The sequence below is a fragment of the Engystomops pustulosus genome, chromosome 4 (genome assembly GCF_040894005.1).
Source record: "Engystomops pustulosus chromosome 4, aEngPut4.maternal, whole genome shotgun sequence".
NCBI classification, from domain to species: Eukaryota; Metazoa; Chordata; class Amphibia; order Anura; family Leptodactylidae; genus Engystomops; species Engystomops pustulosus.
The window spans coordinates 210,068,256-210,095,843 of NC_092414.1; the positions used below are offsets into that span (position 1 = coordinate 210,068,256).

At 42.8% G+C, this 27,588-nt stretch overlaps 1 pseudogene; it reads left to right on the forward strand.

Moving 5' to 3' along the window:
* Positions 1-1,548: 1,548 nt before the first annotated feature.
* On the forward strand, positions 1,549-18,821 carry LOC140128566 (complement C3-like; annotated as a pseudogene).
* Positions 18,822-27,588: the final 8,767 nt, after the last annotated feature.

A 27,588-nucleotide genomic window follows, 5' to 3' on the forward strand; every position in this document is an offset into this window, starting at 1 on the left:
GTCTGAGAATTGATTGGAATATTGTAAAGTCAGACATGGGATGTCTTGTTTGTATTGTTTGTTGGTGGACTTCGATTTCTCTTGCGTTTAAGCATGTCTTTTCGGCTTCTATCGGAAATGGCAGTTTCTGCCCTACTTAGCATCCAGTTGGGATATTTTCTGTCCCTGAGCCTACTTTTAATTTCAGAGACCTCTCGTGTGTAATCCGCAGTATGGCTACAGTTCCTGCGTGCTCTGTTCATTTCTCCTATAGGAATCGCCTTAATGACATGTGTGGGATGTGCACTATGCGCATGTAGAATGGTGTTTCCTGCGTTTTTTTTGCGATAGGTGCATGTGGATATGGTTCCTGATTCATCTACCTTTAACTTTAAATCAAGAAATTCCATGTAAACCTTATTTGTGGAAAAGGTGAATCTTAAATTGTATTGGTTGTCATTAATGAAATCCATGAACACTGGTACGGCAGACACATCTCCGACCCACAGAAGTAGTAGATCGTCGATGTATCTGCCGTACCAGTGCACAGCATCACAAAAGAGGTTATTGGTTGAGAAGATAAATTCCTCCTCCCACATCGCCATCACTAAATTCGCCAAAGAGGGGGAGAACTTTGCCCCCATCGATACCCCCTGTATTTGTAAATAGTGGATATCGTTAAACATGAAAAAGTTATGTGTCATCAAGTACCAAGTCATCTCCTTAAGAAGCAGCTGTAGATTATCTCCATACCCACTATATTTAGTAATATGAAAATCCAAGGCCTGCATGGCCACATGGTGGGGTATGGAGGTGTACAGGGAGAACACGTCGCACCCGACCCACGAGAAGTCTGGCTGCCACGTGATCCCCTGAAGGCCCCTTAACACATCCCCTGTATCCTGCAGGTAACCAGGTGTTCTTTTGACCAGGGGCTGTAGGAATGTATCTAGCCATTGGCATAAACGTTCGTTAAGGGAACCTATCCCCGAGATTATGGGTCTCATGGGAGGGGGATTAATCCCTTTGTGTATTTTTGGCAATGCGTGCATGATCGGTGTGATGTGGCTTTTATTTTTTAAAAATTCAGCTTGTTTGTCAGTCAGCACCCTTAAGGCCACACCATCGTCAATGATGTTAAACATCTCTTGCGAGAATTTTTTAGTGGGGTCTGCCGGTAAGATGCGATAGGCTTGCCTATCCTTCAGTAGATTTTCTACCTGAGTTTTATAGAGGTCACGCTCCATCACAACGACCGTGCCCCCCTTATCTGCCATTTTTATGACTTTACTGTCATCCTCCTTCAAAGACTTTAGTGCCATGCGTTGTTTAAAGCTAAGATTGGATGGGGCACGTGAATTATTGGCATGGAGTTCCTTTAGGTCACGTTCCAGGACCTCCTGGAACCTATCCATAACATCCACCCTCGCCTGTATAGGATAGAAATCAGGGTTAGGGACATTAAAAGTACATGAATCAGCAGTAATATTTAATCTATCCTCTGTATGGTCATTAATGTCCGACAATGTGATCATTGTGAGTTGATCTGCAAAGTTCATGTCATTGAAGATGTTGCCATATGATGAAAATTCGTCCCTATTGGTCTGGGTTCCAGTTTCCAGGCCATCTGGTGTGGGGTGTGTCCGAAAAAAAGTGATTTCTTACTGTAAGGCCCCTAATAAACTTATTTACTTGAAAAGATCAAAGTTTAAGATCAAAGATCTTATCTTTCCCTTCCCTCATGCCCTCCACCCCTCCTTTCCCAATGCCCCCTTATACACCCGATTTCCTCATCCACAATCACACTCTGCAGCCATGGTCCACAGCTACATTTTTTGTGTCTAAGTATTGACCTGTTAACATGTTCGCCAATATATATTTTACTTCCATGTCTTATTTTCAGGTATTTCTCAGCGCTATTGTTGTACTTATATGAGCAATTGTCTATTTACTTGTTATATAATTATATAAAAACACAATAAAAATATATTTAAAAAGAAAAGATAACATTATAATCATTTATTCATCATCAAGAGAATAGAATGATCTGATGTAGACATTAATTCTCATATAATGACCTAAGAATAAAATCTGTTTATGTCTTGCAGATTTCTTAAGACCTATGATTCCACCATGTCCATCCTAGACATTTCTATGATGACCGGTTTTTCTCCAGATATAAGTTGCCTTGACAAGGTAAGTTCCAATCAAAATGGAGATTAACAAATTAAAATGGCACAAATCGAAATTTGTTAAAATGTCAAGTTCAATGTTGCGGATAGGACGCGTACAACCAAGGGAAGAAGTAAGGAAAGACACAGAGGGTAAGCCAGAACAGTAAACCTACCCAGCTACTTGCCAAACCTACACTAGGTAATTGTTGACAACTGGGCGAAGTTCCCTTGCTGTGCCAAAGTGAAACACAAATTCAACAGCAGGACTAAGCATAAGACAGGAAAAATATGGGTGAAACTACGGACTATTCAGAACAACACAACAGTCAAATGGAAGCTAAAGAAAGTGAAGCAATACAGCATATGCTAGACAGCTGCAGAGAAGACTTAGAACAAGCACTAGGAAAGATTAAATTAACTGCTCATGGACTATCAAGGTCCTGGTCCACATGTCATTGTATGGTCCGCTGACATCTAACCCAAACAGAAAACAGACCAGCAATGGAGGAATGTGAATGGAGAAAGTATCTGTGCATATCTGTGATTTATCAAAATCAGTGTAGTGTGTAGAGGACACTAGATGTAGGATTTCTGATGCACGTTCTTCATGAATCTGGCGCTCCCTGCACTGCTACGACAGAGTGCACTAACTTTTTTTTCGGTGCACCATTAACATAGGGCACGTGACACAATACTGTGGGACTTTTGATGATAAATTTGGGGCCTGGTCCAACTGTGCACTGGAACACCCCTATAAGTGCATACATTTGCACTAAGACTTTGGGGGGCTAGGACTTTAGTGCAACCGTGACACAAAAGGGTCAGGTGTGACACATACTGTATGTGGCTCAGACACTTCTTAAATACATGTGCAAGTAGTTTGTACATAAAAGAACGTGCAAAGTCTGACAGAAAACTGGTGCACAGGCTCTAGTAAATCTAGGCCAGCCAGTAGTGAAATAGGGAAGCATTCAGACTACTGCAAGACAGAATGCAAGGTTCTGTTTGGGTTGGCTGATCCCCATAAAAATGGCAAAGTGCACATGATGCCGGCATTAAAATGCTGCCAGCAATCAAACAGTTAACATCCGCGATTGGTCCCAGGGAGATTAAAGGAAATCAACTAGTTAGAAAACAAAAAAACCTACAAATTCTCCCCCCCCGCTCATCTTTTTGTTGATCCCGGCGCTATTCGTTGCTAGTCTTGACACGGCGGGGTCACCTAGAAAAGAAAGTTCTAATTAGCAGCATGGTGTACGGGGACAATGGGGGTCATTTACTAAGAGCCTGAATCGCAGTTTTCCGTCGGGTTATCCGAATATTACCGATTTGCGCCATTTTTCCCTGAATTGCCCTAGGTTTTTGGCGCAAGCGATCGGATTGTGGCGCATCGGCGCCAGCATGCATGCGACAGAAATCGGAGGGACGTGGCCGTCGGAAAACCCGATGGATTCAGAAAAAACATGGAATTAAAAAAAAAAAAAAGTGTGGCTTGACATGCACTTACCTGCACCCAGCAACAGATTGTGAACTCCAGTGAACTCCGACGGACTTCAGCGCAGCAGCAACACCTGGTGGACATCGGACGCACTACCTTAGTGAACCGGAAGACCCAAATTCTCGACAGGGAACGCGACGCTGGATCGGGTAAGTAAATCTGCCCCAATATGTCTGGCGCTCTGGGTTACTAATAATGCACACACCTCCCGTGCCTCTCGTCTCTCGCCAGCATGAGAGTAGGAGGTGCGGGGACGTGCATGATTGTCTCTGCGTTCCGTGCTGGAAATTATAGGTGATTTTTTTCTAGGTGATCCCAGCATTCAAAGACTAGCACTGGATAGCACCGGGATCAACATTAATAGGAGCGGGGATGAGTATTTGTAGGTTTTTTAATGTTTCTAACTGGTTGATTTCCTTTAAAGTCATTAGGTGACTACTGACTGGACTCTGGGGCCACTCATCAATAAAAATAAGTAGCAGAGTGGACAGCAAGTCCTCTGCCAAACTACAAGGACAGAGGGTGGTGCTGAAGCTCAAACGGGCACAGATTTTTCAAAGAGTTTGTATTTTAACAAATTATTTTCAGTAATTTGATCGCAGAGATCAGACTAATGAGAAAGACTGAGAAGACTCACATGACTTCAAAATTGCCCACGTTCTATATCAGCAGTTTAGGTATCTGCAGAAGGCAGGGTAACTTCTGGGTTATTATTACATTTTAACTGGCATGAAAAGCTTTAATAGGCTTTTTCTGACCCGAGGCCACGGTCCATTTCCCCATAGTCATGGGGAAACTATGATCCTGTCTTTATGACAATAGTGATGATGTTTTCGTTTCTAAGAGCTTGGGTATGTTCCATGCCTCGGAGTATCATACAAGACATTTAATGATAAATTTTCGTTAAAATTTGATCAAATCAGATGGCAAATCTAATGGAGTCAGACCTTCATGAAAGGAGTAAAAAGCTCTAAAACGATCCTAGTGCACACAGACGACATCGACCTTTAAATTAATATTAACTGATGGGATCCCAAAATATTTAAAAAGTGAACATCTTCTTTACAGCTTAAGAAAGGAGTGGACCGATACATCTCCAACTATGAGATCAACAAAGAAGCATTTGATAAGGGGACATTGATTCTGTACTTGGACCGGGTAAGAATATTTCCGTGTGGTGGGGGGTTGGGGGAGTCTTGTCTATGACAACCTCTTGTTGCCCATCTGTTTACTCTACAGTGTGTATGTGTGGAAGAGTTGGAAGGTACCGATTTGATAGATTTGAGCTCCACCTCTTGGGCCAGGGGTCTCCTAATCCATCTCACAGAAAAGAAAAGACATTCGGGGTCATATACTAAGGGCCCGATTCGCGTTTTCCTGACGTGTTACCCGAATATTTCCGATTTGCGCCGATTTTCCCTGATTTGCCCCGGGATTTTGGCGCACGGGATCGGATTGTGGCGCATTGCACTGGCATGCACGCAATGGAAATCGGGGGGCGTGGCCGAACGAAAACCCGATGGATTCAGAAAAACCACTGTATTTAAAAAAACCAGTGTCGCGGGACTCTCGCTTACCTTCACCAGGAATAGGCCGGTGTACTTCAGTGCATTCCGGCATGCCTCGGGGAACTTCAGCGCAGCAGCGCCACCTGGTGGACATCGGAGGAACTACCTTAGTGAATCTCGGCCGGACCCGAATCCACCGCAGAGAACACGCCACTGGATAGCGAATGGACCAGGTAAGTAAATCTGCCCCATTGATTTAGCAGCATTTTAAGGAAAGAGATGATTCATTTTGAATAATGAATTGATGGTTTCCTCATTCTTTTTGTGGCCAATCCTCATCAGCCGCTACGTAAACATGTTTTGGGTTGTGTTCTCTTCTCTGCATTTAGATTTCCCATAAGGAGGAGGACTGCCTGAAATTCTACCTTCACCAGTTCTTTGAAGTAGGACTTATCCAGCCTGGATCGGTCACAGTGTATGACTACTAGTCTCCCGGTAAGATCCGACTCACAATATCTTCTTTAAAGGAAATCTACCATGAAAATCCATCATGATAAACCAGGGACATTGCTCATAGATCCAGGTACCAGGACTGTGGTATATTCTTATATTTATTATCCATGGCCTCCATCCTTCTAAAATCATTTGCTATGGTTATGTTAATGAGTCTGAAAGGCTACTGGGGTGGTTCCAGCACCTCCCCCTCCCAATGTGTGATGGACTACCTGTGCTGCAGGGAGATTACATCCAGCAGAGGGAGGGCAAAAGTAGCCTTGAGACTCATAAGCATAATTATAAAAGTTGATTTTAGAAGGAAGGAGGCCATGGATAGCAAATATAAGAAGAGACCACAGTCCCGGGGCCTGGATCTATGAGTAATGTCCCTGGTTTATCAGGATGGATTTTCATGGTAGATTTACTTTAAATACTTATAACTAGTGATAACTGTGGGTTCAGGAGATGTGAGAATTTTCTTTCCCTTAAGAGCAGGAGGAGCTGAGCAGATTGTACATAGCATCCTATCTGCAGACAGCATTTTATAGAACAGGCGGAGCTAAGCGGATTGTACATAGTCTCCTTTCTTCAGGAAGCATGTTATAGAGCAGGCGGAGCTGAGCAGATTGTACATAGTGTCCTATCTGCAGGCAGCGTGTTATAGAGCAGGAGGAGCAGATTGTACACAGTATGCTATCTGCAGGCAGCGTGTTATAGAGCAGGAGGAGCTGAGCAGATTATACATAGTGTCCTATCTGCAGGCAGCATGTTATAGAACAGGATGAACTGAGCAGATTGTACATAGTGTCCTATCTGCAGGCAGCATGTTATAGAGCAGGATGAACTGAGCAGATTGTACATAGTGTCCTATCTGCAGCTAGCATGTTATATAGCAGGATGAACTGAGCAGATTGTACATAGTGTCCTATCTGCAGGCAGCATGTTATAGAGCAGGAGGAGCTGAGCAGATTGTACATAGTGTCCTATCTGCAGGCAGCATGTTATAAAGCTGGAAGAGCTGAGCAGATTGTACATCGTGTCCTATCTGCAGGCAGCATGTTATAGAGCAGGAGGAGCTGAGCAGATTGTACATAGTGTCCTATCTGCAGGCAGCATGTTATAGAGCAGGAAGAGCTGAGCAGATTGTGCATAGTGTCCTATCTGCAGGCAGCATGTTATAGAGCAGGAAGAGCTGAGCAGATTGTGCATAGTGTCCTATCTGCAGGCAGCATGTTATAGAGCAGGAGGAGCTGAGCAGATTGTACATAGTGTCCTATCTGCAGGCAGCATGCTATAGAATAGGAGGAGCTGAGCAGATTGTGCATAGTGTCCCATCTGCAGGCAGCATGCTATAGAGAAGGGGGAGTTGAGAAGATGAGTATATGATTATTTTTTAGGTAGGACTTGTATTTCATAGGTGTAAATCTTTGGTTTTTCCATGCTGAGATGTCATTCTTAGGGTCCATGTAGTGATCAGTGTATGTAGATATTGCCGGTCTCTCCAAAAGGCAAGAGAAGATCGAAACTAAAATCTGCAGGACTGATGATTTGATATGGTGGACCATTCATGTGATAGGTCATTGTGTAATGTTACATATGTGGCCGGTCTCACTTTCCTGGCTCAGAGATGATGTTATGAATGGGGGGGTTTGGCTTTGTTTTAGAACAGAGGTTTTTGTGACGGCATAGGAATATCAGTCGCCCTCTACAATGATTTCTGGAAATAGAATTTTAACGCCTTTTCAAATTTCATTTTATTTACCCAACAGAAAACCGTTGTACTAAATTCTACCACGTGTCAGAAGACAGCAAACTCCTGGGGAAGATCTGCACCGGAGAAGTCTGTCGCTGTGCTGAAGGTGAAGGGACACAAACATTTAGGGGAATTTCGGAGGAGCCATAAATGTTTTTGTTTCGCTACAAGTAATACATTCCAAATTATTTTTACGTTTTTCATCTTTTAACATTTATTTATTGTCCCTTTTCTCCCTATGTTTTCAGCAAATTGCTATCTACAGCAAAAACTGGAAAAACTGGATGCTGTTGTCCGGTTAGAAAAAGCTTGTGAAGTCGGTGTGGATTATGGTGAGACCCTCATAACTTTATTATCAAATAGTTCGACTTACAAAGGCCACGAGAGTCTGATGTAAGCCATGTTCCAGGTTTTTGTATTTTTTCACCATTTTATGTATGATTTGATATTAATTTCTGTATTTCTAATTACAGGTCACAATCTAATATATAAAGCTGAGTGTATATGTGTATGCGTTGTAGAAAGGCACAAGGTGTTGTGGTGGATGGTAGATACGTGTCACCGTGGTGCCTGGCCTCGGTGAAGTAAAAACCAGTATTGCTGGTGTCGGGGGCGTTCGGCCACTGACACACTTTGGTTATTTTAGCATAGCTGCAATGCAGCTGATCCGGGACGGGTTTTTTCTGGAGCAGTCACAGTGCTGGGTGGGATGGCTGCTCCCACGTTCCAGGCCAGGGCTTGCAGCCCTATGTAAAGCCACCTGTGTCAGGAGAAGGGTGGGTGGTACCTACCTGTGTGTAGCTGAGTGGAACACAGGGAATAGCAGAGCCAGAGCTGAGCCTTGCTGTGTGGGGAAGTCTGAGGACTGAAAAGGTGCTCCTAACCCAGGAGGGTGAAGTACAGTCCTGTGTCTGTGAATGTGAACTGTGCTTGATAACACGGACTGAGATTTATCATATGGACTATGCATTTTGTTTTGCCGGCTGCAGCAAGCCCTTTTCCCTGTTATTTTTAAATAAAGACACCTGTTGTGTTCACCTGAAAGACTGCTGCCTGGCGCTTCTCTAAAGGCTACCATTTGAGTGAATCCCTACAGCGTATATATATATATGTATGTGTGTGCGTGTATATGTGTGTATGTATGTATGTTGGCTAAAGGAATCTGCACCGTCACAATTACAATCACCAAATTTTTTTATAGCCATTCTCCGTGACTCAGGGAACGTCATAGACTTAGTTATGAGTCAAAATTTTCACCCCGTACTTTCCAATTACACTTAGAAACCACCATATACAGAAGCCATTGTCTGCTGCTGCTGTGGCAGCTGGAAGCTGAGCCGTGATTGGTTGCTGTTCTGCCACAGGTCATTTATATGAGCTCTGAGCTTTCAGCATATACAAACATACATACAGCAAATACACAGATATAGCATATATACATGTAACTAAAAACACATATATATGGCCTTATTTGCACTTTTGGCATGCAGGTGACTGGGTCGAGTAGGTGGCTGTGGCCGCGGGTGACTGTGGCTGCGGGCGGGTGCCTGTGGGGACTGGTTGATGTGGCCGTGGGTGGGCGGAGAGGTGGCTGCTTTGTTGGGTTGGCAGCGTCCAGCTAGATGCGGGAAAAGGGTGGGCATGCAAGCAGGGTATAGAGGAGGTGCGTAGGCAGGCCTGGTTGCTACAGATAGCATTTATTGCTTCTCCCCTGCATCATGTTCTTTACATCTGATATTGCTATTACTCTTTTCATCCTGTACACATCATAATATCACCACACTTACTTGGTTCTGATTGATCTCCATTCAGACAGAGAATATTAGCTTTTCTCTTCCTGTCTATACACATATGACATATGGTAAATTGGTTTTTGTTTTGTCTGATGAAGGTCGATTTTACAAACAAAACATCACATGTTGGATGATTGCTAATAATTCTCAATAATATTTCAATTTGTTACATAATAACAGTGTGACTTGAGTTACAATTTACCTACATTACAAGGAATTTGGTCTCTCTCCAGAGCACCTGTGACCTCCCTTTTCCAGTGTGCAGCAAAAAATCCTTACTAATAGTCAGAGACAGTAAGAGACAGTCAGAGAGAGAGAGAGATAAATATAAAATATTTTTTCTTAACCCATTCTATTTTGTAATGGCTAAGAGAAGTTCTTTACTATCCCAGGCAACGCCGAGAGCTACAGCTACTGCAAAATAAAAGACAATAATACCCCTCAGACAGGGGCTTATTTAAAAACATAAAACAACCCTTCCATCCCTTGCTTAGGGCCCCACAGATCAGAGTTAGCGATGAGCAGACCCAAACCCTCCATGTTAGAGTCTGTGGCTAACAAGGCAAAAGTTTGAGTTGTGAGTTCAGGCTCACCCGCCAATGTTAACAACTGTGATCAGTGCTGGCAGAATTGTATTTTTTAACTCTTTAAATACCATCAGCAATGCTGTCGGTGTCAGTTAAATGCCGTCAGCGTTGTCATTTTCCTGAAGAACATTGATACCCAGGACATCATGAAGGAGTAACAACCCTCTAGGGAAAATGGTGCAATAGACTTTTAAATGGTTAACACCCGCGATGCCAGCATGTCACCATTTTCACGAGGATCAACGCTTTTTGTGGTGGCATTGTCTTTGCCAGGATTGGCCATTACAGTTTGGGTATAGAACCTTAAGGTTTGGGTTCAGCCAAGCTAGATAACAGCAATAGCAAAAAATATTTGTAACTTAGTAACCTCCAATTTTACATCAGAAATAAACATGTGGGGATACACAGGAGGGATTAGAATAATAAAAAATAACTTTTAATCGAAATATATTAAAAAAATGTTTATCCATAATGTAAATCTGGCCAAGAGGTAGACAATTTGAACTGCATGGCCATTTAACCCGCAGAAGTGAAATGCAAGTGTATGTACTTAGCAAATACGCCTAAAAACCACAGGTATATCTAGAATATAATGGTTCAGTCTTACCAGGATTCAGACGTATCAAGGCTTAATTCAGGTGGGTGTAAGGGGCACACGGAGCATTCTGTCCCTAGGTCCACCCCTTTTAACTCCCGCCCTTACAAGGGCAGTCCACAGCTGTCCTTGTCAGCAATCACGCATGCCCCCTGTTGGCGTCACCTTCCCTGACGCGTTTCGTCTCCCGACTCTTCAGAGGGATGGTTGGTGAAAAAGCATTAAGTGGCATGCAAAAAGAGTGAAGTACCCTGTGCGTCAAACTTCACAAGTATATATAAAGAAACCGCATATCTCCTGTCCTAGTGATGGACCCGGGGATCTCGTGTGCGGGCTGGCCGTATGTGTCACGCCAGACTGCAGACACTTCCGCCAATATAAATCCTAGACTCCGCCTCCGCTAGTCCATGATTGGGCGCACCTCCTTAGCCTGTCATATCTGTGAGCCAATCACAGCCCTCCTCAAGATAACGCGGCTGGCCGTAATGAAAACACCTGTTATAGCGGACTGCAATGTAAACAGGCTGGCGCACGGCATAGCGGAGGTGCGCATGCGTGAGTGACATGGAGAGGATCATGTAGACGCGTCGCTATAGAGACGCTGCATCAAGCCCATCCCCTTATGGGCAAATACACCAATAGCCGGTATTGCAGGGTAAACCTGCCGACACACGGTAGACAACTGGCTCAAGGTTATTTTGGGCACACTAGCCAGCATAACGGTGGAGGGGGTAAAGAATAAATGATTTTAGAACGATGTAGGGGAGGTAGGCAGTATTAGCAAGCCGCAATCCCGACTATCATCAAGGCCGAACCGATGTATGGGCTAAACCCGTGCAGGAATAACTTCCACTATACTGAGTTACAAAAAGGATGTAAAAATTAACTGGTCATTGAGGCCCTTTGGTAGAGTGGTGTCTAGTTTAAATATCCACCGAGCCTCTCTTTGGAGTATCAGCCTATCCCAGTTACCTCCATGTTCGGGATAGGGGACCCTGTCAATCCCCATGAAACGTAACGCTGTTGCATCACCTTGGTTTTGCATCCATACATGATTGGGGATAGGTTTATCTCTTCTGTGGGTGATGTCCCCAAGATGTTCCCCTACCCTTCTACATAACTCCCTGAATGTTTTCCCTACATACTCCAGTCCACACCTACATGTGATTTTATAGATAACACCAGTGCTCTTACAGTTTATGTAGTCCCTGATAGTGAATTGTTTGCCCGTAATGTTACTTGTAAAGCTTTTTCCTGTCTGTATGTACGGGCATGCTATACATCCCCCCATTTAAAACATCCCACAACCCATCTGTCCAGCCATGTGCCTTTCGGTTTAGGAGTTGTAAAATGGCTTTTCACAATACGGTCCCGTATAGACTGGATTTTGCAGAAGGTGATTAAGGGGTGATACACCAAACAGTATGTGGGGGTGGCCGTAGGGCAAAACACACCACCTCCCTTCCTTAAGATATACACCCCTATCAAATGTGAGTAAATAATCAAATACCAATAGATGGTTATCAAATTTCAATAAACTTTATTAGATAGTCAAAAAAGCTTCCCGTAGGGATAAAATATGGGAACACAAAGACAACAAACAGACTAATATACAATGCACAAAACCCGGATAATGGTATGTTAAGAAGTGGTATTATCACTCAAGATACATCGCTACTGTTAGCAAGGACTTGATCCGTCCTAACAAATTGCATACAGTACATAAGTACAGAAGGTGATTAAGGGGGTTTGATGTACCAAGTCTTTCACATCAGAGTCCATCAGTAGAATATGCCAGTATTTCTCTAGGACTTTACGAGCTTCATCAGTCCCATTGTCAAAGGTAGCTATGACCCTCAGTTTATTATCTGTTAATTTCTCTTTGGGCGAGTTACGTAATAGATCCAATCGGTTTCTTTTCCGGCTCTCCTGGTATGCTTCTCTCAGTACTCTATCAGGGTACCCACGTTCTTGAAACCTGTGTCTCAAGTCCTTAGCCTGCAGGCGAAATGCACTCTCTGAGCTGCAATTCCGACATATGCGCAGGTATTGACCCTTTGGAATACCTCTACGCAGGGGGAGTGGGTGGTGGCTATCCCACAGGAGTAGAGAATTTGTTGCTGTAGGTTTGCGATAAACCGAAGATTGTAAGGAGCCATTCTCGGATTTTTGAATTAATACATCAAGGAACGGAAGATTGTCATTGTGGATTTCTGACGTAAATCTTAATCCCAGATGGTTATGGTTAAGGGATTGCACAAACTTTTTAAAGTCTTCTGGTCCCCCCCTCCATAGTACAAATATATCATCGATATATCGATAAAACATCTCAACCTGTTCGATGCCTACTGGGGGGTTATCACCAAATACAAGGGTGGCCTCCCACCAGCCCAGGAGCAAATTAGCATAGGAGGGAGCACACGGGCTCCCCATTTCTGTGCCCCTGAGCTGGTGGTAGATACGGCCATCAAACAAAAATATGTTCCTGGTCAGAGTGAAACGTAGAAGGTCCTGCACAAATTTGTTGTGTGCCCGATATTGTAGGCCTCCAGTGGAAAGGAAGAACTCCACTGCCTCCAACCCCTTGTCATGGGGAATGTAGGAGTAGAGCGCCTCCACGTCTATACTCCCTAACAGTGTGTCCTGGTCCACTGTCACCCCCTCTAGGTGACTCAAGAGATCAGCAGTATCCCTTAGATAGGAAGGTAATGAGAGGACAAACGAGCGTAACACCCGATCAATGTAAATACCAATGTTTTGACATAAAGAGTTTACACTTGACACGATCGGTCTTACCTTCAGAGGTGACGTACCTTTATGTAGTTTGGGCAGGCAGAAAGTTGCCATAACCGGAGCGGCAGGGGTCAGGAAGGCAAACTCATCATCACTGAGCAGTCTTTGAGTTTTGGCTTCTGTTAATATTGCTCTTAATTCAGCCAAAAATTCCCCAGTGGGATTAGATCCTAGGATCTCATAAGCAGTTCTGTCACTTAGTAACTCTTTACACATCTGAGCATATTTGGATGTGTCCATTACTACGATGTGACCCCCCTTATCTGAGGGTTTTATGGTCACCCCGCCCTCTCTCTCAAGATCCCGGAGTGCCATTATCTCATCCCTCATACAGTTATGTGACGTATTGGTGGGTCTGAGTTGTTTAAGTTCATTACAAACCCGTTCCACGAACACGTCAATACATGAGATGTCCCCTTGGGGGGGCATCTTTGTACTCTTATTTTTAAGTGTAGTGAAGGGGCCCTGTCCAGCTGGTTTAGGGTCAGAATCCTCTAGACCCGCCAATAATGTGACATCATCCACCAAAGCAGGTGGTACACCCAGTTCCCTACCTAACTTTTCTTTCTGTTTCTTAAAGAATTTTTGCCAGTTCAGTTTCCGGGCGAAGAGATTGACATCCTTCGTCCACGTAAAGGTGTCATAATCCGAGGTTGGGACAAAGGAGAGACCCTTCGATAGAACAGCCATCTCACTTGGACTCAATATTCTTTGTGACAGATTCACTATTTGGGGGGAGCGGTTGGATTTTGTATCGTGTTCCGGTTTCTTAGGGGATAGGGGTTCTCTAAAAAACGGGTTCCTAAACCTCTACCTGCCCCCCTTCCACCTCTTTGGCCCCCTCTTCTCGTGTTGCGTCCCTTTCTCTCCTTATAGGGTCCCTCACTATCTGATAACTCCGCCTCAGTGGATGAGGCTTCTGTATCAGTAATGCGAGAGTGTGGACGTTGGTTCAGAACACAGTATACCTTATTGTCCTTAAAATCCTGAAGGTCTCTTATGAATTGCCGGTGTTTCCTTTCTTTTAGAAAGTATTGGTATTTATCAATGGTATTTTTCAGGGTGGTCTCTTTACTAATAAAATCTGTCTCCGTCTCAAATTTTTTGACTACCTCCATTTGTTCTTGTAGCCTCTTTTCAAGTTTATCCAAATTGAGCTTTTCTTCATCAAGAAGAATGTTCATAAACCTTAATGAGCTGGCCGGTGCCTCTTTCTCCCATTTTTTAGTCAGGGTACTATTTTTTAATCTGTTACCTGGGGTTAAGGTTATGCGAAGGCCCCTTGGTACTATATTATTTTTTAGGTAATTTTCCAAACTCTGGACCTCCCACCAGGATGCAAAATGAAATGAGGGTTTGAAATGAGGGTATGTATTTCTTCTATACAAGGTCTTTCTCAGAAAACACATCCCTCACTTCAGAGAGCCATTGTTGCCTATCGATGCCGGCTGATAAAAATCCTGCCATACCGTGGTGTGCACAAGTCAATACTGAATAACAGCAATAGCAAAAAATATTTGTAACTTAGTAACCTCCAATTTTACATCAGAAATAAGCATGTGGGGATACAAAGGAGGGATTAGAAGCATAAAAAATAACTTTTAATCGAAATATATTAAAAAATGTTTATCCATAATGTAAATCTGGCCAAGAGGTAGACAATTTGAACTGCATGGCCATTTAACCCGCAGAAGTGAAATGCAAGTGTATGTCATTAGCAAATACGCCTAAAAACCACAGGTATATCTAGAATATAATGGTTCAGTCTTACCAGGATTCAGACGTATCAAGACGAAATGCGTCAGGGAAGGTGACGCCAACAGGGGGCATGCGTGATTGCTGACAAGGACAGCTGTGGACTGCCCTTGTAAGGGCGGGAGTTAAAAGGGGTGGACCTAGGGACAGAATGCTCCGTGTGCCCCTTACACCCACCTGAATTAAGCCTTGATACGTCTGAATCCTGGTAAGACTGAACCATTATATTCTAGATATACCTGTGGTTTTTAGGTGTATTTGCTAAACACATACACTTGCATTTCACTTCTGCGGGTTAAATGGCCATGCAGTTCAAATTGTCTACCTCTTGGCCAGATTTACATTATGGATAAACATTTTTTTAATATATTTCGATTAAAAGTTATTTTTTATGATGCTTATTTCAGCCAAGCTAGACCAAACTGGAACCTTAACAGGTGTGCTGAAAAATAATCAGAGAAGCCCCAATCTGATACCTCAGGAAGCCACAATAAAAGCTATGGCAGAACAAGGAAACACCCATCCACTCATGAAGTGTGTGTGTGTGGGGGGGGGGCTAGACATGTTACATCCATCTCTACCCTCAGGCTCAGGAGCTCAGGTACAACTACAACTTCTTCTCACTACAATGACACCACCGCTTTCATTCAGCAACTATTTTTTACTAATTACAATTGGAATATGGATGAAAAGAGTTAGACTACACAAATAGTATGTTCTGTGAAACCTCAGAAACGCATCGGTCTGCAGGAAAGCTGTAAACCTCAAAATGCAGAAGATTATTCACCCAAAATTTTTTGAAAACTTTTATAGATTTTTTTATTTTTTTATTTTAGATGAAGCTTGTAAAAACTAATGTACAACTATTTGTTTAATATATTTAATTTCTAGTCTTTAAGACTACACTGATGGACATTCAGAAGGGCGATAACTATAACAACTATGTCATGGAAATTATCGAAATCATTAAAATCGGTAAGTAACACATTTTATAGTGAACATGCCGAAAACAAAGCTACATTAAAAACATTTTAAATTCAGCATCAAACTAAATATAGTTCCCGGTGTAGTGGAATGGATACTTTGATATATAATAAGTTTACTCCTGAGGGCTGTGGAAATCTTTTTGTTAGTACATGAGTGGGGGGTTACTGGGGAGGTAACAGCACAGTTCCCTCTGGGCTCATACAACCAAGACTCTCTCTATACCGAAGGAAGCCAGGAGACCCAACATGCTCCTGCCATCAATGGTGGAAGATGTCTATGTGCAATAGAATACACAATATAATAAAAAATCTAAAATCTTAAATTTAAATATTGTTTGGTCTCTTCCTTTGAGACCAGAAGTGTCCAGGCTCCTTTCCTCTGCTCGCCCGACTACCTGCATCAGTGACCTCGTACAGTCTCTTTCCCCAACAGTCACTTCTCACCTCACTAAAATTTTTGATCTCTCTCTTCCTTCCCTCCACCTTTAAGCTTCCCATTGCTAAAAAAAAAACCTTTCCTGGACCAATCCAGTGTTGTTAACTTCTGATCCGTCTCTAATCTCCCTTTCATCTCTAAACTCCTGAAACACTTGGTTTATTATGTTATTTATCTATAATGTTTTATTTTATTAGCATATATACCCTATGATCTGTACAGCTCTATGGAATATGATGGTTCTATATAAATAAAGCTAAATATATATATACACTCACTCACCGGCCACTTTATTAGGTACACCTGTCCAACTGCTCGTTAACACTTAATTTCTAATCAGCCAATCACATGGCGGCAACTCAGTGCATTTAGGCATGTAGACATGGTCAAGACAATCTCCTGCAGTTCAAACCGAGCATCAGTATGGGGAAGAAAGGTGATTTGAGTGCCTTTGAACGTGGCATGGTTGTTGGTGCCAGAAGGGCTGGTCTGAGTATTTAAGAAACTGCTGATCTACTGGGATTTTCACGCACAACCATCTCTAGGGTTTACAGAGAATGGTCCGAAAAAGAAAAAACATCCAGTGAGCGGCAGTTCTGTGGGCGGAAATACCTTGTTGAGGTCAGAGGAGAATGGGCAGACTGGTTTGAGCTGATAGAAAGGCAAAAGTGACTCAAATCGCCACCCGTTACAACCAAGGTAGGCAGAAGAGCATCTCTGAACGCACAGTACGTCGGACTTTGAGGCAGATGGGCTACAGCAGCAGAAGACCACACCGGGTGCCACTCCTTTCAGCTAAGAACAGGAAACTGAGGCTACAATTTGCACAAGCTCATCGAAATTGGACAGTAGAAGATTGGAAAAACATTCCCTGGTCTGATGAGTCTCGATTTTGGATGGTAGGGTCAGAATTTGGCGTCAACAACATGAAAGCATGGATCCATCCTGCCTTGTATCAGCGGCTCAGGCTGGTGGTGGTGGTGTCATGGTGTGGGGAATATTTTCTTGGCACTCTTTGGGCCCCTTGGTACCAATTGAGCATCGTTGCAACGCCACAGCCTACCTGAGTATTGTTGCTGACCATGTCCATCCCTTTATGAGCACAATGTACCCTGTAACATCTGATGGCTACTTTCAGCAGGATAATGCGCCATGTCATAAAGCTGGAATCATCTCAGACTGGTTTCTTGAACATGACAATGAGGTCACTGGACACAAATGGCCTCCACAGTCACCAGATCTCAATCCAATAGAGCATCTTTGGGATGTGGTGGAACGGGAGATTCGCATCATGGATGTGCAGCCGACAAATCTGCGGCAACTGTGTGATGCCATCATGTCAATATGGACCAAAATCTCTGAGCATGGTGTACCTAATAAAGTGGCCGGTGAATGTGTGTGTGTGTGTGTATATATATATATATATATATATATATATATATATATATATTATAAAGAAACTATAAGAAATATGATTGTTGTAGAAACTGAAAAATTCCTCTAGTTATATGTATATTATTATTCTATGCTCCTTTATTCTCAGGTACAGATGTAGTGTCTATTAATGATGAACGTAATTTTATTGCTCACATCAAATGTAAAGATGCCTTAAACCTGGTGATCGGCCGAGACTTTGTGATCTGGGGAGTGTACAAGGATGTGTGGAACACCGGCTCTGGGTAAGTGGTTGTAGAGATAAGAATATTATGACGGCGCATGAGAAAAATCTCAGAATCAGTATCTCAAGTAGTCACGTCTCATAGTCATGTAACATTCTATTTCTACAACTTATATTTTTCAAGTCTACAAGTGGTAATTTATGGAAATTCCCAGCACAATCGTCACTCGTGACTTTCTATTTCTCATTGTATTGGACTAAAACATCACATATTTAGTAGAATATAAGGACCCTTAGTAAATGAACCCCAGTGTATTTACCCTGCCCTGGTCTCCTGCTTTGTGTTGGGACTTTGTCTCCAGCACAGATTTCTTTGGCTAAAGCTGATGCGTGACTTCAACACTTCTTGCCACCAACACTTATGTGACCACGGTACATAAGAGGAAATGACAAAGATACGTCCATGTTGTGATATGGAGTCAGAGCAGGATACAGTAAATACACTTTCTTCTTTGGCACTACTGGTCTACATCCCATTGGATTGTCCAGAACTCCTAAAAAACACTTTAATGCCACCACTGAGATATTATGGGTGTCCTTCTGACAATTCACTTGTTTTATTCCCTTACAGATATTCCTACATCATCACCGGTGACACTTGGATTGAGATGTGGCCGAAGGAACGGAAATGTCAGGATGATGAATATTCTGAACTTTGTGAGGAATTCGCCAACTTTGCAGAAGAGTTGTCATTCCGTGGCTGCGTCAGATTGTAGAACCTATCTACCCATCTTATTTTTTTACTTCTCTTTGTATCTGCCTTCGTGTCCTATTGCAGATTTTTTTTTCCACATACCCCAATAAATTTCCTTGTGGAAATTTATGATTGGTGACCTACCGATTGGTGCCACAAACATATGCAGCATTGTCAGCTTATATCTCATCACTTCTCACTGTGATAACACATAAACAACACAAAACTCCATGGAAAAGGTTATGATTGGCTGTAACTGTAGTCAATACCAATCTATAAGTGTGGGTCCAAGTCAGGTGGCTGCCACCACTATATAGTTTACAGTTGTTAGAAGTACCAACAATTTTATAAAGTGACCATATATGAGTAATTAGGCTGTTATAAAATATCATCTCTTTTTATTTTTTTTCCTGGAAATGTATGTAGTTGTAGTCCATAAGATTCAGGCAGCTCTGTGTATGCTTGTAACCTCATCCATAGCTTCATAGACACAGGGGTGCATCAAGCCATTCTGCTGCTTGTGGCAAAAAAGTTAAATGGTGCCCCTCTTCATGCATCCAGCCATGTTCTCTAAGGCCTCATACACATGCTGCATTAAAATTGTCGATAGAAATGAAATTCAGGGATATCAGGGGTAGTAACTCATGATGCTTGTGTTGGGGAATCTTGAGTAGCTCCTTCCCAATGTGCTTGATATTTGTTTGCAATTCAAGGTCAAGGTGAGAACGTGGCCTCAGGGATCAATGTTTAATTACTATCTACAAACATGCGAAAGGAAACATGTGCTATTCCAAAATATAAGAAATCTTTATTTAATATAGGCAAGACATAGAAATTACACACCAAACCAAAAACCAATAAAAACATTTAAAAAGGAATAAGTCCTCTATACAAAAACCAAAGGGAGGTTAGGACCCGTGATACGGTCCATGAAAGGACAACCCCTCCCTACCCAGCCCCAAAGCCCTCAGCCCGTCAAATAGCAACTATATACCAAGTAGTATACGATCAAAATATCTATAGTAAGAAAGTGTGGTAAATGTAATCAACATAATTACCAGGCAAGGAGGGAAAGGGGCTGGGAGAGCCCCACGCGTATCGCCACTCACAGTGGCTTCCTCAGGGGTCTCCCAGCCCCTTTCCCTCCTTGCCTGGTAATTATGTTGATTACATTTACCACACTTTCTTACTATAGATATTTTGATCGTATACTACTTGGTATATAGTTGCTATTTGACGGGCTGAGGGCTTTGGGGCTGGGTAGGGAGGGGTTGTCCTTTCATGGACCGTATCACGGGTCCTAACCTTCCTTTGGTTCTTGTATAGAGGACTTATTCCTTTTTAAATGTTTTTATTGGTTTTTGGTTTGGTGTGTAATTTCTATGTCTTGCCTATATTAAATAAAGATTTCTTATATTTTGGAATAGCACATGTTTCCTTTCGCATGTTTGTATCTAGTTTTTCATGTGCCCAGATTGCTACCTTTGTGTAGTTCCCCCTTATTTACTTTTAATTACTATCTACCACCAATCACAAGAACCAGGGTTTATGTGCTGTAATGAAGTGGCCAATTGTTCATGCGTCCTGCTGCTCCATTCATTCATTCTCTATGATGAAGGAGAGTACAGGAGTGTGCAGGAGATGACTTAGCGGGACCTAAAGCTATTTCCACCAATCCAATAAACACTAAAGGATCTGGATTGTTAGGAGACAGTTTATCGCTCTGGGACACACAGGGGTAGATTTACTTACCCGTTCCTGTGTTACCCCCGAGGTGTTTTCCCCGACTCAAATGCACTGCTAGTGTGATTCACTATGTCCCTATGCACCCAATATCCTGCATATGTCGCTTCCCCGATGAAGTCTTCCCGCTGCATGTGAGTGCTTGAACTTGCGACACAAATTTAAAGTTAAATCCCAAGGTTTGTCCGAATCCGTCCGAATCGTCCAACGGCCCTCACCCCGACTTCTGTCTCATGAAAGCAGAGCCAATGTGCCAAAATCTGATTGCGTGTGACACAATCCTCGGTGAGTACCCTGAAAAGTCGGAAAACACTACGACAATGCGGCCACGGGACCCTTAGTAAGTAAGCCCCACTATTTGAATCAATTACTGCAACACAGATTTTTCACAACCTCACTTTGATGTTGCAAATAGTGCGATTGACAAAGAAACTCTGAAGTCCCCAGCCCACTGGTCACGTAACTTCACAGCACAGTATATGGATCAGATATGTAAAATCTTATGTACACTATGTAAAACGTGTGGCATTTCAGTAGAAATCAAGCATCTAAGATCGAGCCTCGCTCCACAGCCTTAAAATTACTTAGTTACAAAGTTTTTATGGTTGAAAAAAGACAAAAATTCCAACATAAGTTTAGCCAAGGATGGGAAGAGGTTGGATGAGGAAGGGATTTACGGGAAAAATTATCTATTAAGCATAACTGTCAATGTTATTTAGATGCAAAAAGGCATCTAGACCCTTCTTGAATTGAGTTTCTGTTAAAAACACAATTTAAAAGCTACAAGTGAATGTATTTTTGTTTTGCAAACAACCAATAAAAAATATCCAAACGTGAGATTGGGTGAATGGATTCACGTCTATAGACAACACGGTTGCACATTTAGTGTACTTTCTGCATATTTCATCAAGTAGACAATGACATAAACAAAAGGAATAAGACAGATACACCACAAAAACAGAGACGTAGAAGTGAAAATCCATCCTTTATTTTTGCAATTCTGTGATAGATACAGCATTCTGCGTCATGCTAAAAATGCAATGTGACTCACGGGGCAGGGCTTTCGCAATAGTAAACTACCAGTATATACTACCAGTATCTGCTACCTGATGTGCCGCCCCCTTAGCAATGTTACAAAGTGCCGTCTGAAGCAAGCGTCACAGCTGGGGTATGGTAGGTGTGTCCCTGCATAGATAAAATGAATAATTTGTGTTTCAAAAGTTCTCAAACTCTAAATTTCAGGCCTCATTCAAACATTACCAAGAAGAGCAGCACCCACCATCTGCAGTAATACAGGAACTCTTCACAACTCCACGAGACTAGCAGGATATTTCATGCTGCAGGTCTAAGGGTGCATTAACACATGGGGACACATTTACTTACGAAGTCAGAAAAAGCACTAAAAGCTATTTCCGTGTATTATGCTTAGTGCAGCAATTTATTAACCCCTTCACGCTCCGTGGCGGATATATCCGCCACGGAGCGCAGTGACTTAGCGCTCAGTGGCGGATATATCCGCCACGGCGCCTATGCCGGCTCGGCTCTGGATCAGAGCCGAACTGGCATCGGGAAACACAGGGTGCCGGCTGTAACTAATAGCCGGCACCCCAGTGTAACAACCGCGATCGGAGTTGTCTCCGATCGCGGGTGCTTAACCCGTTAAATGCCGCGGTCAGCGCAACCGCGGCATCTAACCTGCATCTGGGGGGTCTTTCCCCCACAATCGGCCACAATCGTTGCTATAGCAACTCTGGGGTCTGATCTGGACCCCAGAGTTACTTGCAAGAATTGCCGGTAAGATGGCGTCTGTGACGTCATCTTACTGGCACAGTGCCAGCCTATGCAAGTGTATAGGCTGACACTGATAATACTCTGCAATACATCAGTATTACAGAATATTATCATGAAGAAGCAATCAGAAGATTGCTTGTTCATGTCCCATGGTATAAAAGTGAAAAAGTAAAAAAAAAAAGTTATTCAATAAAAAAATAAAGTCATAAATCACTAAAAATGCCCCAAACCCCCAAAACATATAAAGAGACATATAACTCAAAAAAAAGTCTAAATCATAACACAAACCCCACATATATAGTATCACCGCGTCCATATTTTTTAGAAAGAAAAAGAAGTGTGCTATACTGGACCCAAATCCAATTTAAATACAATTTAATCTTTATTATGCAATATATGAAATACACAACTGTAAATTTAAAATCACTTAAAATGTCAGAAGAAGACACAGGATGGAGTGGGCAATAGCTCTACTCCAACCACCACCCCTAACCACAAATGTATGGACAATAAACAAGGTAAAGTAAATATCAAAGTATGCAATACAAAAGTAGTAATACGTTGCAGTGGCTGGAATAAACAGAAAAGTACTACCAATACAAAAGATGTATGGATCCAACTAGTATATAGGTGGAAACACCTGCCAGAAAGAGATCCAAAGTTCTCAAAACATGTGCAGCATAACCTGTAGGGCAAAGTGCAAGTGCCATGTGAAGGTACAATATAGGCAGCAACCAAGTAAAACTGGGCCTGGCCAAGCACCCAGGTATTTCCACTCACAAACCTCAGCCACAATGCACACCATACAAAAAGCAATGGTAGGGGTGGGAGGCTCTCCACGCGTATCGTCGCTGTTAAGCGACTTCCTCAGGGGTATGAAGCCTCTATGGTGGATTGCTCACCTTTTATGCGCTGTACTCTGGCCTGTAATGATGTGGTCCCGGGGTGTTCGTGACCGGAAGTGACGTCCCGATGAAGCGGAAGAGACAAAAAAAATTTTGTGTCGCATCGGTAAAAATTTTGTGGCGCACGCGCATCCTCGGCCGAGGAAAAAAAGGGTTCTTTGGCGCAGCAAATAACGCAGGCAACAGGCACAGAGTATGCAGCGCTGACTATATCTTAGCGCTGCAAGAATGTAAAGACTATCAGAGAAAAACCTGTGGGACATACAGTAGATATAAATAAATGTATGAGTATCACCAAGTTTTAAATACTTCATAATCGCCCATAGGGAATGTGCCTATGTAAGGAGAAGCTATCCAAAATATCACGTCTAAAACAATACATACAGTTTATGCATACAGGGTAACACATATATTGTATTCTCATAATATGTATATACATGTCAGATGATTTCAAAGTATTGCCATGGACTAAATGTCCGGGAAGCAAGTCTAAAGGTACATCTTTTATGATCTAATTGATAAAAGTAATAAATACACACGATGATACATCTAATATACAAAGCTCAAAGGACACAGAAGTAGAACAATATATCTGACTAAGCATGTGGTGGACCTCGGGACCGGGACAAATATACATACACATGCAGGGAAACAAGAAAGCATGCTAGAAGAGAACATATGTCATTTCAAAAGATATTCCAATTTCAAAGTAAGTTCATTCGGATGTTCTGCTCATTGGTCGTATTCTGCTAGGCTAGAGAAAAAGAATCGTCAAGTACAGTAAAGTCCGTGAACCAAAAGGGGTTCCCAGGGCGGGTGGAAGCGGACCAGGCTGTATGAAAAGAAGGATATATCCAATATTAACACCAATATCAAAAAATATTGAGAAGCAGTGATAAATAATAAACGTGAAAGATGTGTTAACCCGTGCAGAGTGCCAGTAGCCATGTAATAAGTCCGGAAATATAATAAGACCCAGTGAATGGAGGTGAGATTAGTAGGGGGGAAAGGTGCTCAGTGGGGTGAGAACCGCTATATGTGCGTGAAAGGAGTGGAAATAGGAAGTGTTAAGGGGTCAAAAGGACCCAGACTAAAAGAGGTCCCAAGGGAACCATACTATGTGATAAAACAAGAACGCTATGATCCACTAAAAAGTGCAAAATTGTGCTATTGCTGGAGCTGTGAGGACACGACCCTAGGAGTGCTGGAGTGAAACTATGGTGTATGCAATGACTAATGACTAAGGCACAGAAGCGTGCAAATGGAAAACTAATGAAGAAAGGGGGATTGCATACTCACTCTTCAGGTACGGAGGTCCTATCTCTTTTTGTAGAAACCCGAAAATAGAAGATCTTCATTTAAGCCTAGTGGAGAGAGGGCCCCTAGCTCATAGATCCACTTCGCCTCCCGTCTCAACAATTCAGGTGTGGTGTCACCACCTCTGATGTTTGTAAATATTCTGTCGAGGCCAACCACCCTTAGACCCTTGGGTTTACCCCCATGGTGAAGCCTAAAGTGTGTGGCCACAGTGGAAAGAGTCTTGCCTTGATAGAAGTGAGATTGGGCATTAATGATACTGGAAATGTGTTGTTGAATCCTCCTCCTCAGTTGTTGGGTAGTTTGTCCGACATACAATTTGTCACATGGGCAAATGAGGGCATATATTACGTTCTTGGTTTTGCAATTGATAAAATGTCGTAATATATGGAGTTTTTGATTCTTTGGGTTCACCAGTTGTTTTGTCTGTTGCACAAAGGGGCACACAGAGCATTCTCCGCATGCAAATGTGCCCTGAAGTCTGATGCCCCTTCCTAATTTTTGGGTGGGTCTGCAGAAGTGGCTGTTGGACAGTTGATCCTTGAGGTTTGGGGCACGTTTAGCCACAATCTGTGGTCGCTGTGGAAGAAACCCAGATATTCTTGGTTCCGATTTAAGAATGTTCCAGTTCTTGCTCACAATTCTCTGGAGATCAGCCCACTGATTATTGAATCTCGTAATGATCCTCAACTGTTCAGTGGTTTGTCTTTGTCTATTCTGCAGTAACTCCTCTCTGTTCGTATCTCGCGCCCTACGAAAAGCTCGAGAGACCACCTGTTTCGGATATTCTCTAGATCTAAAGCGTTGTGTCAGATCTCTTGCATTTCTCAAGAAGTCCTCATCTTGCGTACAGTTACGTTTAATTCGTATAAATTGGCCCGTCGGAATTCCAACCTTTAAATGATACGGATGGAAGCTTCCAAAATGCAGGAGGCTGTTAGTCGAGGTGGTTTTCCTGAAAAGGTCAGTATTCAATCTGTTATTCTTCATGAAGATTCTTAAATCAAGAAACTCCACCATCGTCTGGGAAAAAGTAGAGGACAATACAATATTCAAGGAATTTGCATTCAAAGAGGTGACAAAATCCTGGCATAGTTCCAAAGGACCCTCCCATATGACCAAAATGTCGTCTATAAATCTATGCCAGTATCTGACATGTCTATGGAACAACTCCGACGGGTACACGTGCACGCCCTCCCACCACCCCAAAAATAGGTTGGCATAGGAGGGCGCACATCGTGCACCCATCGCCGTCCCCGAGACCTGTCTGTAGTACCTGCTATCGAAGACGAAGTAGTTGTGCCTCAGAACGAAGTTCAGTAAGTCCAATAGAAACGAATCATGCCTCCTATCACCAGTGGAGTGTTTGTCCAGAAACGTGGAGACCGCAAATACACCATCATCATGTCCTATATTTGTATAAAGGGCCTCCACATCCAGGGTGACCAACCAGACTTCAGTGGATAGTATCGATTGGTCCAATTTCTGAATCAGGTCCGTAGAATCCCTTATGTACGATGGGAGTGATGTAACTAGAGGCTGAAGAAAATAATCTAAGTACATGCATGCCTTTTCCCCTATGCTCCCAATGCCTGCAACAATGGGCCTACCTGGTGGGGCCTCCAAAGATTTATGGATCTTGGGCAACATGTAGAATGTTGGTGTCACAGGTTGTTGTACAGACAAAAATCGATGTTCTTTTGATGAGATAATTCCGTGGTTCAAAGCTGAGTCGATCAGCCGTTTAAACTTCTGCAGAAACACTTCAGTGGGATCTGAGGGGAGAACCATATAATACACAGTGTTGTCAAGTTGTCTCTTGGCCTCTTTCAGGTACATGTCAACAGGCCATATAACAATGTTCCCCCCTTTGTCCGCCTCCTTTATTAGGAGGTCTCGATTTTCTCTTAAGTGCTTGATTGCGTATCGCTCTTCCCTGGACAAGTTCTCGGCCCCACGAGGATTGATATTGAGGGCCTCGATGTCTAATACCACACTATTAAAGAAAACTTGAATTGCTGGTACAACATTGAAATTTGGCGTAATTTGTGAAGGTGTCCGTAATGGACAATTCTGCCTACCTCCAACTTGGGTGCGTTCGTTTTCCGATAGCAGGTCTAGTAGGTCACGAAGATTTTTTATCCGCAGACAGCAGCGAGAGCGAAGCCAAATCCGACGGGGCAAGAGAAAGCGATTTGAATCACAGAAAAAGGACATTACGACACAAAGGGGGCTCCCCAGTCTACAAGAGGGGCAAACAACGCAACAACAGCAGAAAATAACAGAACATCACCAAACAGAGGAGGGTAAGGACTCTAACTTACAGATAGTGAATTTATCGGATTATGTTTTATCTCCGGCTGAGATATCTGTCCTCAGGAGAGGTCTGACCTTCTCACCGATGAACAAATTTAATAAATTTGAATGTATCAAAGATATTTTCCTATTTTGCAGGCAGCTGGCCTTCAAGGCCCTATATCACCAACCCTCTCTGATTGATCATATTCCTGAGGCTGATCGCCAAACCTTTCGTGACCTACTAGACCTGCTATCGGAAAACGAACGCACCCAAGTTGGAGGTAGGCAGAATTGTCCATTACGGACACCTTCACAAATTACGCCAAATTTCAATGTTGTACCAGCAATTCAAGTTTTCTTTAATAGTGTGGTATTAGACATCGAGGCCCTCAATATCAATCCTCGTGGGGCCGAGAACTTGTCCAGGGAAGAGCGATACGCAATCAAGCACTTAAGAGAAAATCGAGACCTCCTAATAAAGGAGGCGGACAAAGGGGGGAACATTGTTATATGGCCTGTTGACATGTACCTGAAAGAGGCCAAGAGACAACTTGACAACACTGTATATTATATGGTTCTCCCCTCAGATCCCACTGAAGTGTTTCTGCAGAAGTTTAAACGGCTGATCGACTCAGCTTTGAACCACAGAATTATCTCATCAAAAGAACATCGATTTTTGTCTGTACAACAACCTGTGACACCAACATTCTACATGTTGCCCAAGATCCATAAATCTTTGGAGGCCCCACCAGGTAGGCCCATTGTTGCAGGCATTGGGAGCATAGGGGAAAAGGCATGCATGTACTTAGA